Source organism: Hibiscus syriacus, unplaced genomic scaffold (assembly GCF_006381635.1).
Source record: "Hibiscus syriacus cultivar Baekdansim isolate YM2019G1 unplaced genomic scaffold, ASM638163v2 tig00002193_pilon, whole genome shotgun sequence".
In the NCBI taxonomy this organism is placed as follows: Eukaryota; Viridiplantae; Streptophyta; class Magnoliopsida; order Malvales; family Malvaceae; genus Hibiscus; species Hibiscus syriacus.
In genome coordinates this window covers 3,460,841-3,472,376 of record NW_024061914.1, presented here as the reverse complement: position 1 = coordinate 3,472,376, position 11,536 = coordinate 3,460,841, and the positions used below count along the sequence as shown (strand labels likewise).

Here is an 11,536-nt window from a genome sequence, read left to right as displayed (position 1 = left end):
TAATCTCAAGAACTTCTTTAGGATGTGCGTTCATCAAGAGCTTAAGATCGTCTCTTATGTCGTTGTTACATCATTCTGATATTCGAGTCGTCTTTTCAGGTTTTCAACTCGAATCATCCTTTGGTTTCAAGATGTTATTTAGAAATTTTACATCTTGAACCCCCTTTTATCATTTTTCATATCATGCATTAAAGATTTTAAAAACCAATTTTTGCAAATAAAAACCAATTTGTGTTGCAAAATTAATATTGTGTTTCGAATTCGAAAATAAAATTCGCGTTGCGAAAATAAAATTCGCGTTGCGAAAATAAACGCGCTTTGCGAATTTGACTTCTGTGTTGCGATTTATATATTCGCGTTGCAAATTTGGAAAATTGCGTTGCGGAAAAGAAATTCGAGTTGCGAATTTGGAAACTGTGTTGCGAAATTAGAGTTCGCGTTGCGAATTTGTTGGTCATTTTCACAAATCCAAAAAAAAGTTGGCTAAAATCGTATATTATAAGACATTTTCGATCACTAAAGTTATTTTCTCTTTGTGAAATCCCGCTCTCTCAAAAAAGAAATAATTTTGGTTGCCCCTCATTTTCCCTCTTATTTTCATATTGCTGCCCGCCAAGTAAAATAAAAAATTTTAATTTCAAATTCTCCTTTTCTAACCTACAAATAAGAAATCTAATGATTAAATCTAAGTTTTAATTAAAAAATTAATAATTAATAAACAAATCATTTAATAGAATAAATTTAACGAATCTAAACTAACTTTTTATATAATAATCATAATTTATATAAAAATCAAATTTATTAACTTAATAATTTTAATTAATAAATTATTTTAAATTTTGAATAATTATTTTTTATTAACTTTATCAATCCCAAATTATTAACTTGACAAATATTTTTGAATACGTTTATAAATTAAAATTTATAAATATAAAAATATACATACTAATTTAATGATAATAATAAACCGTGTACTTTAAATTATGATGTATTTTGTAACACTATAATATCACAAATTTATAATTTCACAACTTCATCAATTGTAACTTACAAGTAAGGTAAATATCAGATCAGATCAATAACAAGTCAATTCATTTACAGTTGAGTCAATTACAGGTCAGATCCATAACAAGTCGGGTAATACGAGTTATTTACTAGGTTCATAACAGGTTTGGGTTCATATCAACGGATGCAGGTCGAGTTCGGTTATCATATTATCGATTAAATTCGGGTTCAGATCTTTTTCAAATCAGATGCAGGTCAAGTTTAGATCCACAATTTTCATGTCTAACTCAGGTTTAGATCAACACTAGTTCAGAATTAAATCAGTTTCAGATCACCACCATCTCAGGACACAAATAATTTTAACTCAAATAGATTTCAATTAATTTTACAAATTATGTCAGCTTTTTACTTCCCTACTCAGAAGTATACGTTGTACAAGAGCAATTCTCTAGGAAGGTATTTGCATAAACACACAAGAAGATCACGGTTAAAACCCAAAAAAAAAGATAAAAAATTAAAAACAATAAAATTGCACCCCTTTTATCCTAAAACATAATTCTCACAATTCTTTTTTAAAATTTTTGAAATTGATACTTGAAACTCGGAGATCATTTTATCATGTTTAATTTTTGAAAAACGTGAAACCAAATAGCTAATAAAATAACTTGATATTATTCAATTTTTTCAAAAGGCTTAAAGCGAAAAATTCATCTAAAACTATATTTGTTTCTTTAAATATTTAAATTACTTAATCAAAAGATAATTTAAACAACTATTTAGGATTATTTTTACATATAATTCGTTAAAATGAATATCTAAATCATATATCTTTTTACTTTTAAGCAAGTAAATTATTTTTTATCGAAATAAATAGTAATTAAATATTTGTAACATGTCAATGTTTTATGGATCAAAATAATTCTTTTAATGAAAAATTAGCAGAATTTCAGTGATTACAAAATAATAGTTTATATAGTTAGTTTGACAAAAATAATTGAAGTATTTAAAATAAAGAAGAAAAATAAGTTTTATATATATATAATATATATTTAAGCCTTTCAAAAAACAAGGCTTCCCAATCCTCAGTTCTGGGTCACTCCGTAGCCCATACCCTCTGTTTTGTCATCTAAGGCCACAATTTGAGGGATTGTAAATTAAGGAACACATATTTTTAGCATATAGATAGATGAGCTGCATGGCCTGATCGAGTATGTTACAAAGCCACCATTCTTCCCCTCCCCTTCCAATAAGGTAAATGGAAGCTCCGTACAACCTACAGCCTACAGGAAATCAAGTTTTCCATTTAAATTACAAACTACACTGTCTCCAATTCTACCAACTAAAATATCATTTCAGATCACTGCCGTCGTTTCAGGGGCTTAATTGAAGAATTGCTCGTGGCAGCAGCGGCTGTTTTCCTAGGACCTGACGGTATTCATTCGAAAGAAAAACAAAAACAATTATCAAAATTATACGGTGACTGGTAAAACAGTTTGGTTTTAGAAATACTTCACATACTTGATGGAATCTTTGAGGTGCTCCCGGACAGCGACAATCGACCGCAAGGTTTTGTTTGCAACACTTTCTGAGATGGCTTTGGAAGCTTAGACGGGAGTGATGGGATGATAGACCTATTTTCATCAACCAACCAGAAAAGTCTGATTAAAAAGGTTATTTTTGGTGCCTACTATTCCGACTTCTTGATGCAGAAACTACATCCTACGGAAAATAAAAGCATACAGAGTTTAAGGATACTTACTTCCCAATATGATCAGATTTTTCGGATTTGGTTGCTTTCTCAACCTTGTTTGTTTTAATTGAAGGTTTCGAAACTTCTGCGAAAAGAGTGAACTCTTCAGCACTACATATTGAGCCATCAGTATCTGTAGCCCCCATTGATAGATTACCGTCGGATATATCACTTAATCTCTCCTCTGAATCTACATTTACGAAGCCCGAGAGTTCAATATCCACTGTAGTATTCTGACCCAAATCTCTTCTTACGAGGCTTGTCTGTGCAGTTGATTTATCGTGATGCCTGTACTCAATATCGTCTGTAGTATTCTGAGCCAAATCTCTTCCTGCCAGACCTGTCTGTGCAGTTGATTCATTGTGATGCCTGGAGTCATCCATTGACCAATGATTTTTTAACAAAATGACAACTGGCAAGGCACGCATCTGATGGTTATAACCACATGATGGGGACCACTGCCACCTGTGAGGACTCAACACCAGAAACTCTTTCAGCAAACTTCAAAGTACTTACAGTTTCAGCATAAGAATCTACATCAGGATTAAGCTGCACAAACATGAGGGTTTTTGCCTGGCCACCTACAATTTTTATATTTAAAAAAGGATAATTAGTAAGACAGGAAAAAAAAAGGACTTTAATATGTAGAATATTATTGGACATGAATAAAATCACGATAAAAAAATTAAAATCTAAACGCTAAAATGTACCCAAAGAACTCTGAAGAACTTGAGTCAGTTTGCTATTTCTATAAGGGATGTGAGCATTCTTTTGTGCCAGAGCAAAGATTACATCCCCAAGAGCTGATAGAGATTTGTTTATATGCTGAGCCTCCTTAAGCCTATCTCCAGTTGCTTCAGAACGATCAACCCTTTCGCTGCCAGCAAGATCCACCAGATGTAAACTACCGCGCAAAACAGCTTTAGTTTTTAAGTCCGTGCCACGAACATGAACAGTGAGAATACTGCATATAATAATAATTTGCTAAAACCCATTAGACACATTTGACACAAAACTCCTACTCTCCAAATAACAAGAAACATACGAAGTTGTAAGTGAAAATATGACCTGTGGGATCTGCTACTCCTCTCATTTAGGGCTGTAGCGCCAACAGCCCTATTCATCAAACCAATACTCATCAACTCCAAAACATCAGCAGTTGAATTTACTGAATGCATGCTTGCTTCAGGGACAGCTAACCCATTTGGCTGGGTAGTGCTCCAAATCCCAAGTGTGTGCAAGTCAAAGGAAACAAATAACATCTCTAACAATAGGAAGAAAATCAAAAGTAAAATATACCAATTATAAAATGAGGATTAAATATTCATAAATCAATAGGGAAACAAAAAGAACCAAAGTAAGAAATAATAAGAATAAAACAAAAACTATAGAGCCAAATTTCTGACCATAATTGAGGAAAACAAGAAATGAAGTTCAAAAGATTCAAATAAAGGATATCTTCTCTGGGAACTGTCAACAACAAGCAGATCACGAACTCGCTCATTATAGATCTCAACCATTTGAACACCAACATCATAAGCAATGGAGCTTCTCCTGCTTTGAGAGATTTGAAAAAGATCATTTAATGCTCTATAATTGACTCCCCAATCTTCTTTAGAAGACAAATTAGGTCCACTCTGGAAAGAGATAATAAAAGTGCATAAGGTATAGCCTACAAGTTTAAAATAAACTACATATTTCAAATGGAAAGATATTAGTAAACAGCTCACCATAGTATAAGTTTTTCCTGAGCCAGTCTGACCATAAGCAAATATGCAAACATTGTATCCGTCAAGAACAGATCGAATCAATGGTTGGGTGTCCAAAAATACCTCCTCTGAAGACATATCACTTTTAAACGTGATATACAAGCAGCAATCACGAAACTATAACTGATAGCAATTATGAGATAAAATTTGATTATCAACAATGAACAGAGTTATGAAAATTTAAAACCTTGGGTAGCTGCTGGACTGAAAACCTTGTTAAACTTGAAGAGCCTATGAGTGTCCTTCCCTTGCTTTTAGGGATTGGAAACAACCAATTCACCATTCTCACCAATATACTCTATTGCAGTTTGTTTCTTGCTTTGCCCTGGAAGAAATGGCCTTATCCTACAGTAGACTCTAATATTTCCTGCACAAAACAGACAGTTTCAGCCACTTGGAAAAGAAACCTAAACAAACTAAAATAAACATTGTACCTTTCAAATCTTGAACCTCATTGTACAATCTTCGGTTTTCAGCAAGAACAGAATGACAATTTTCTGCAGCATGTACTAATTCTTTAAGCTTGATTCCTATCCGGGCAAAAGAGTATACACAATGAGAAATTGTTCAAAACTCAAAATAGAAGCAAACGAAACCTAAATGGCAGACCACACCAAACAAACAAAACAGAAAGAATAAACAACACTACCTAAGAAATTCAAATTCTCTGAGTACCCCTTTCTAGTCTTTAGGACTTCATGTTTGACAGATTTCGACGCATCCCTCAATTCCTAAACAGTGTAAAACTTCATTTTAGAGAAATATGAATCAATACCACATCATAGGAACATTCCAAACACAACAAACCTTTAAAACTCCAAATTGCTTATCAATGTCTGATAACTGCGCTCCTTATCTTTCCATCTCCTCTGTTTAGACTCAGAAAATGACTGAAGTTCATCCACTGTTTTCCTGGATTCACTTAAAAGACACTCAAGTTTTTTTAACTTCTTTTCTAACAATACTTTATCATCCTCAGCCTGGGCTTCCAGTTTAAGACAATGTACTTCATGCATCTTTTTGCTGCTCTCTAGTTCCTCTCTTAGCCTAGAAATCTCAAGGTCTTTCTGAACATTCTCCTTCTTAAGCTGAAGCACATCCTTCTCTTCGGCTTTACCCTTCTCCTCCAGTTTGCTCTTTTCAAACTGCAATTCTCAATAAACATAAATAGCAATTATATTAGACTTTCTAGCAACAAAAAATGGCTTTTGAGAGAAAGAAAGAAAGAAAGAAAGAAGAAAAAAGAAAATGAGAGAGGCAAATCCCTGGATAGCACCACATAGTGGCATGGTATTAAGACTTTCAATGGGAAAAAGGATATACATTTGAATTTCTCACAAGATTTACAAACTTAATTTAAATATTCGAAACTAAATAATCCAAATTTGAACTATCCATTAAATTTTTTCTTCTAAAATCAAATGGATTTTCCTTTACAATAAAAATTCAAATCTCAAGTTCTCTTTTTCAGTACACTAGTTGGATTTCACACAAGATTTAAACGGAAACTCCAGCAAAAGATACACATTTTGTATCCTTGTTACACTTTAAAAAACACAAGTGAATATAAGCAATTCACAGAAATAGACACAGTTCTTGAGTTTCAAAAGTTCGAACAAAGCAAATTATTGACAGACTTCATCCATAGAACAATATGAAAATGATAGTCTTTTGAAAACTAAAGCAATGGAACTAAAACAAAACAGTCAAATTAAAAATCAGCAATGAATTAAGAGGGGAAATGATAAGAACTGCACCTTTATATGTTGTAGATGGTTTAGCACAACCTACAAGAAGCAAAACAAATCCATAATTATTGAGATGGGGACCGGTTAAAGGCAAAAAAGAACAAAGGTACATGCCCTAAACTGTTAGCCAAGTACCATATTTTCCTTCATGGTCCCCTTTGCTAGGGTCTCGAGTGCTCTTATTCTTGATTGATACTTTTCCTCCCGAGCCCTAAAAAGTTTGTTTTGCTGCAGGAGACAAATTTTCATTATTCTTGCACAACACATGAGAAAAGATTCTCCGGGGGGGGGAGTCGAAAGCAATTTACATTTTTTAAGGGTTTTGCCCTAGTTGAAACTCTCCATTCCATCTCTTCTACAATTGTTCTCAACAGGCATGCTACACGCTGAGAAAAAGGAAACAATAGAAAATCACAAATTAATAGAATGTACCAGAAAAAATATATAGCACAACAAATGCAATAGGACCAGTAACAAGAAAAACATCCATGCATGCTAAGGAATACAGCAAATGTAAGTACTAACGATGCCATACATGGGGCACATCTTTTTTTCTTTAAAGACTTTCATCCATAATCCTGTAAAGTATATTGAATAGTGATTGAGTAGAGACAGTCTGCACAAAAGAAAGAGCATAAGAGTAAATTAAACTAAGAGTTGCAGTCAAAAATTTGAGCACATAATAGATATAGACACATGTATGGAAGGAGCTCAGGATCTTACGTCTAAACTGCTAGATTTCATTAATTCCAGAACCGTTGCATCGGAGAGATCAGTATAACATCCTTGCTTCAGTTGAATGCTCTGCAATTCACCAGAAAGATTCCATCTCTTTCTAGAAGGATCTTGGAAGGTATTGGCCCCATCATTAGGATTGAAACATGATCCAAGTGTCTTAAGGCACTCTAAAACTGGCATCATGTGGCCCTGCACAATTCTCATATTATTAACCAAAAGGTAGAAACAAAATGAAAAGTAGCAATTAAAACGTTATCTTGGACTTTGAACCCAGTCAACTCAGTTAATTCATTCTCTCAAGAAAAAAATGCAGCTCATCCCAGATAGAGGTTTCATTTCATGATTAAATGATCAAACCACCTAGAAGAAGGGGGAAACATGCCTCCACTCTGACCTAGAAGAAGGCTTGAAAAGAAATAGAAGTTTTCATCCCAAGACAGGAGCATTTTTCATGGTGATAGGCATATAACTAAATACAATAGTACTGACTTACTGATTTCACATATACCAACCCCCATACGCCCAAATGAGCCAATCTTAGCTTACTTCTCATGATGCACAAGATAATATCAAGTTGTACGCTTCTTTCAAAAAAAATAATATCAAGTTGTACACAAAATAGTATTCTCGTTTGAAGATCAACAAGATAATATGAAGTTGTACGCAAAATAGAATTTTCGTTTGAAGATCAACAAGTAGGAAATTGTTTTTCAGTTCCATTCAACCTAGCATATTAGGCACCCTGAAATAGAACATTGTTTAAAGAAAAACCATCTTCAAATCAACTCATACCTGCTCAATGTCAGACAATTCAAAGGTGGGCAGCCCCATTTCATCCATTGCAGTCAGAAACTTCATGACATTTGTAGGACCATATTCGGAACCACTGTCCTGAAATTGAAGAAGAAACATGCTCAAATAGCGAAGAAAAAAGTGAACTAAATCAAAGAAAAATTAATTCAGAAAAGTAATAACAAAGGAGTGATCGAACCATTTCAACAGAACCATGATGCAACTTGTTCAAAATGGTACAAAAAATAGTTCCATCAATCAGACACCCTCTCAGCTCCTCTTCTGTCATATCCAATGGCAACCTTAAATCAGGAAGCATGGCATTTAACCAGTCCACCAAAGAGGACAGCCAATCATCTAGCAAAATAAAGGCTCAAAGTTTACCACGAATATGATTAAACATTGGATGAGCTAAAATATGTTTACTTTACCACGAATCATGCCTTGAAAACTTTCCATTTGTTCAATATTTACATCATGAGTTCCATGCAAGCCATTAGATGTACCTCTTTCCTTCATCTGCACCAATAGCTGAATGCTGAAGGTAACTTCTTTGAAATTATCTTCCTGATAACATAGGACTCGGTCCTGCAGGGGGAATAACAATATTTATCTCATGAAATTTCTAAGCTATTTATAGCTAAATACAGAAAATAACGGCATAAATTTTCAAGGAATACAGCTCGCATTTGGAGGGAAACTACGAGAAAGAAAATCCATTACTGGTTTCGAGTGTCAAGATTTTATTTTATTTTATTTTATTAACAAGGAAACTGAAAGAAAATAGAAGAGTGAAAATAAAAGAGAGAGAGAGAGAGAGAGGCAGAACAGATTTTCTTCTCTTATTTTACACTTCATAAAATCACTCAGCTAAGCAGACATCAACAGTGTTCGATTTTCGAACAAGCAATAAAATCAAATAAAAGAAGAAACTCAGAGTTATAATCTTCACCATTTTCTCAGCAACCAAACAACCATAATTCCAAAAGAAATACGAAAAAGAATCATAATTAAAAAACCAAGCCGCATTATTAATTCTCAGTAATTTCTTAGCTGAAAAGGATAACTAAAAGCTGAATTGAAAATAATCGAAACACGTTCAGATCCAAAGAAAGCAACAACAATAAAAAAATCAAGAAAAAGAAAATGTAGGTTAAAAGCAGAACCTGAGGAATATAACAGGACACTAGATCAAGATCTCGAAGCTGGGAACTAAATCTACAATTTCCATAACTCGGAAAAATTCAAAAGAAAAATATCGAAACAGATCCGTATGAGAAATCAATGGATTTTCGAAATGAAGAACCGCCGGATCTTTTCCCTTTTTTGTCCGCGAAGGGGAAATGTTTTTGGCGTTGGAAAATGGAAAGCGAGTGAGGTTATGTTTTCTTTGGTTTTTCTGTTCGGCTCGACTCGAGGGGATTTGTAATTCGGACCACTTTTTGTTTTTATTTTTTAATTTTGGATTTTCAATTGATTGGGCCCAGCGATTTTGGAGTAAAGTTCCCGCTTTCGTTATTTTTTTTTTCAATTTTGAAATATCTAATAGAAACGAACATAATAACGGACACAACGGTGTTACGTTGAGCGGATTAAAAACACGTCAACTTGCTGTTATTTTTCTACTTTGAGAGGAATTCTTAATGGGTAAGCTATCTGGATCGTCTTAAATTTTACTCTAAACTACGTTTACTGTGTTTGTTGCAGATATGATTGTGATATTTTAATTGCGAGTGTTGTAGGTATTATTATTTCCTCATTTACTTTTTAAAGTTAATACAAGTTAAGTTACCTCTGGTTAAATGGATTATTATTATCTTAAAGATTTTAAGTTTGAGTATCAAATATTACAAGGTGGTAAGTTTTAATTGTCAAATTGTTGAGATTTTTTTAAATAATTGCTATCTTGTAATCATTTTAGGTTAATAGAAAAAATTAAGGGTAAAGTACACCAAATGGTCTCCAACTATAAAGTATTATTTATTGAGTCCCTCGAATATTAAAAGTTATAAAATGGTCCTTCGCTATTATAGGGTGTTACTTTTTTGAGCTCCTCAACTATTAAATGTTTGAAAGTGGTCACCCGACTATTCATATGTTCCAAACTCGTCATTTTCCGTTAAAAATTGACAGTAATCTGAGCTGAAGTTAATATTTTAACTGAAATATGATAATCGCTTTGTAATTTTTAATAATCGATGGACTTGACAAAATAATCTCTTATAATTGTGAGATCATTAGGTATACTTTACCCATTTTTAAATTATAAATGTGATTATAATATTACGTAATTTTAGAAACCGATATAATATAATATTATCACCGTAATCTAATGCTATAGTTAGACGGTGTCCCTACATCGGTGGCTTTATTTCCTTAGTTCTTGGTGTGTTAATGTTGTTTCCACCGTCCCATATCTATGCTCCATGGTTTAGATTCTTTAGTACCTGGTTTTTTTCTCTTTCCTTTTTTTGGGGTTTGGTTCTTAAAGTTTTTTTTGTGTGTGGTGATAATATAGTATAACTTATATATAATTTTTTTTATGAAATTAACATAACTTATATGTTTAAACTAATGGTCATAGTTTGATTCCCTTTATCACTAACATTAAAAATTATTTAATTATATTCTATCGATATGGTGATCATTAGTTGATCAAAACAAAAGCGTAAAATAAATGAATGGTGAAATAGTGTTTTAAAAATAAGGTATTATATTGCAAAGAATGGTGATTATCCCTAAAGATCTCAGGTTCGAACACCAGCAACTGCAAGATATTTAAGCATTTATTGTCAAATGGTTAAGAGTAATGCTACTTGTAATAATTGTATATTAATAAAAAAAAGATAGGATTATATCATATCTTGTACATGTAATATGATACTATATTTAACGTGCACTACAGCAAAATTGTTCTGTAGCGGCGTTTTTAGCGGCGTTTGTTGATAAAATGCCACAAAAGTATTACATATAGCAGCGTTTTCAATCCAAACGCCACAAATTGAGACTTTAGCGGCGTTTTTTGTGAAAACGCTGCAATAGAGTATAAATATAGCGGCGTTAACAAAAACGCCGCTATAGGATGGTATATAGTGGCGTTTTTTCAACAAACGCCGTAATTAATAATAGTTTTTGCGTCGTTTTTAGACAAACGCCACAGAAAGGTTAAACAATAGCGGCGTTTATAGTAAAAACGCCGCAATATAGTAGACATGTAGCGGCGTTTATAGTAAAAACGCCGCAATATAGTAGACATGTAGTGGCGTTTTAGCTAAAACGCCGTAATATATTTAACATTTAGCGGCGTTTATACCAAAAACGCCGCAATAGAGTGGTAAATTAGCGGCGTTTTTTGTATAAACGCCGTAAAACATGGATATATGGCGTTTTTTTAAAAACGCCGCAAAATGTTAAATATATTGTCCTCCATTTTCTCCCACCCAACCCTAAAATCATTTCAACTCTTCTTCCCTCATAGTTTCTTCTCTGGTAGAACAATGACCCTCACACGATTCCAAGCGACATCGTCTTTTGTCTATCCTGGCGACCAAATCGGCCCTCTCACCGACGAACTATAACACAATTCCATGGTTTGATCCCTCTTATCACTAATGATCTTTTTCAATTTTGTTTTGGTTGGTATTCTGAAATGGGGAAAACCCAGAAAGCTAACAGCTAACATTTGAGAAAAAAAGAACAGGTCTTGCCTTGAGTAAGAGAAATTATCGTCGGAA

The 11,536-nt window shown here is 33.3% G+C and overlaps 1 pseudogene; it reads right to left on the bottom strand.

Annotated features, from left to right (window-relative positions):
• Positions 1-2,082: 2,082 nt before the first annotated feature.
• On the bottom strand, positions 2,083-9,046 carry LOC120138014 (annotated as a pseudogene).
• Between the last annotated feature and the right edge of the window lie 2,490 nt (positions 9,047-11,536).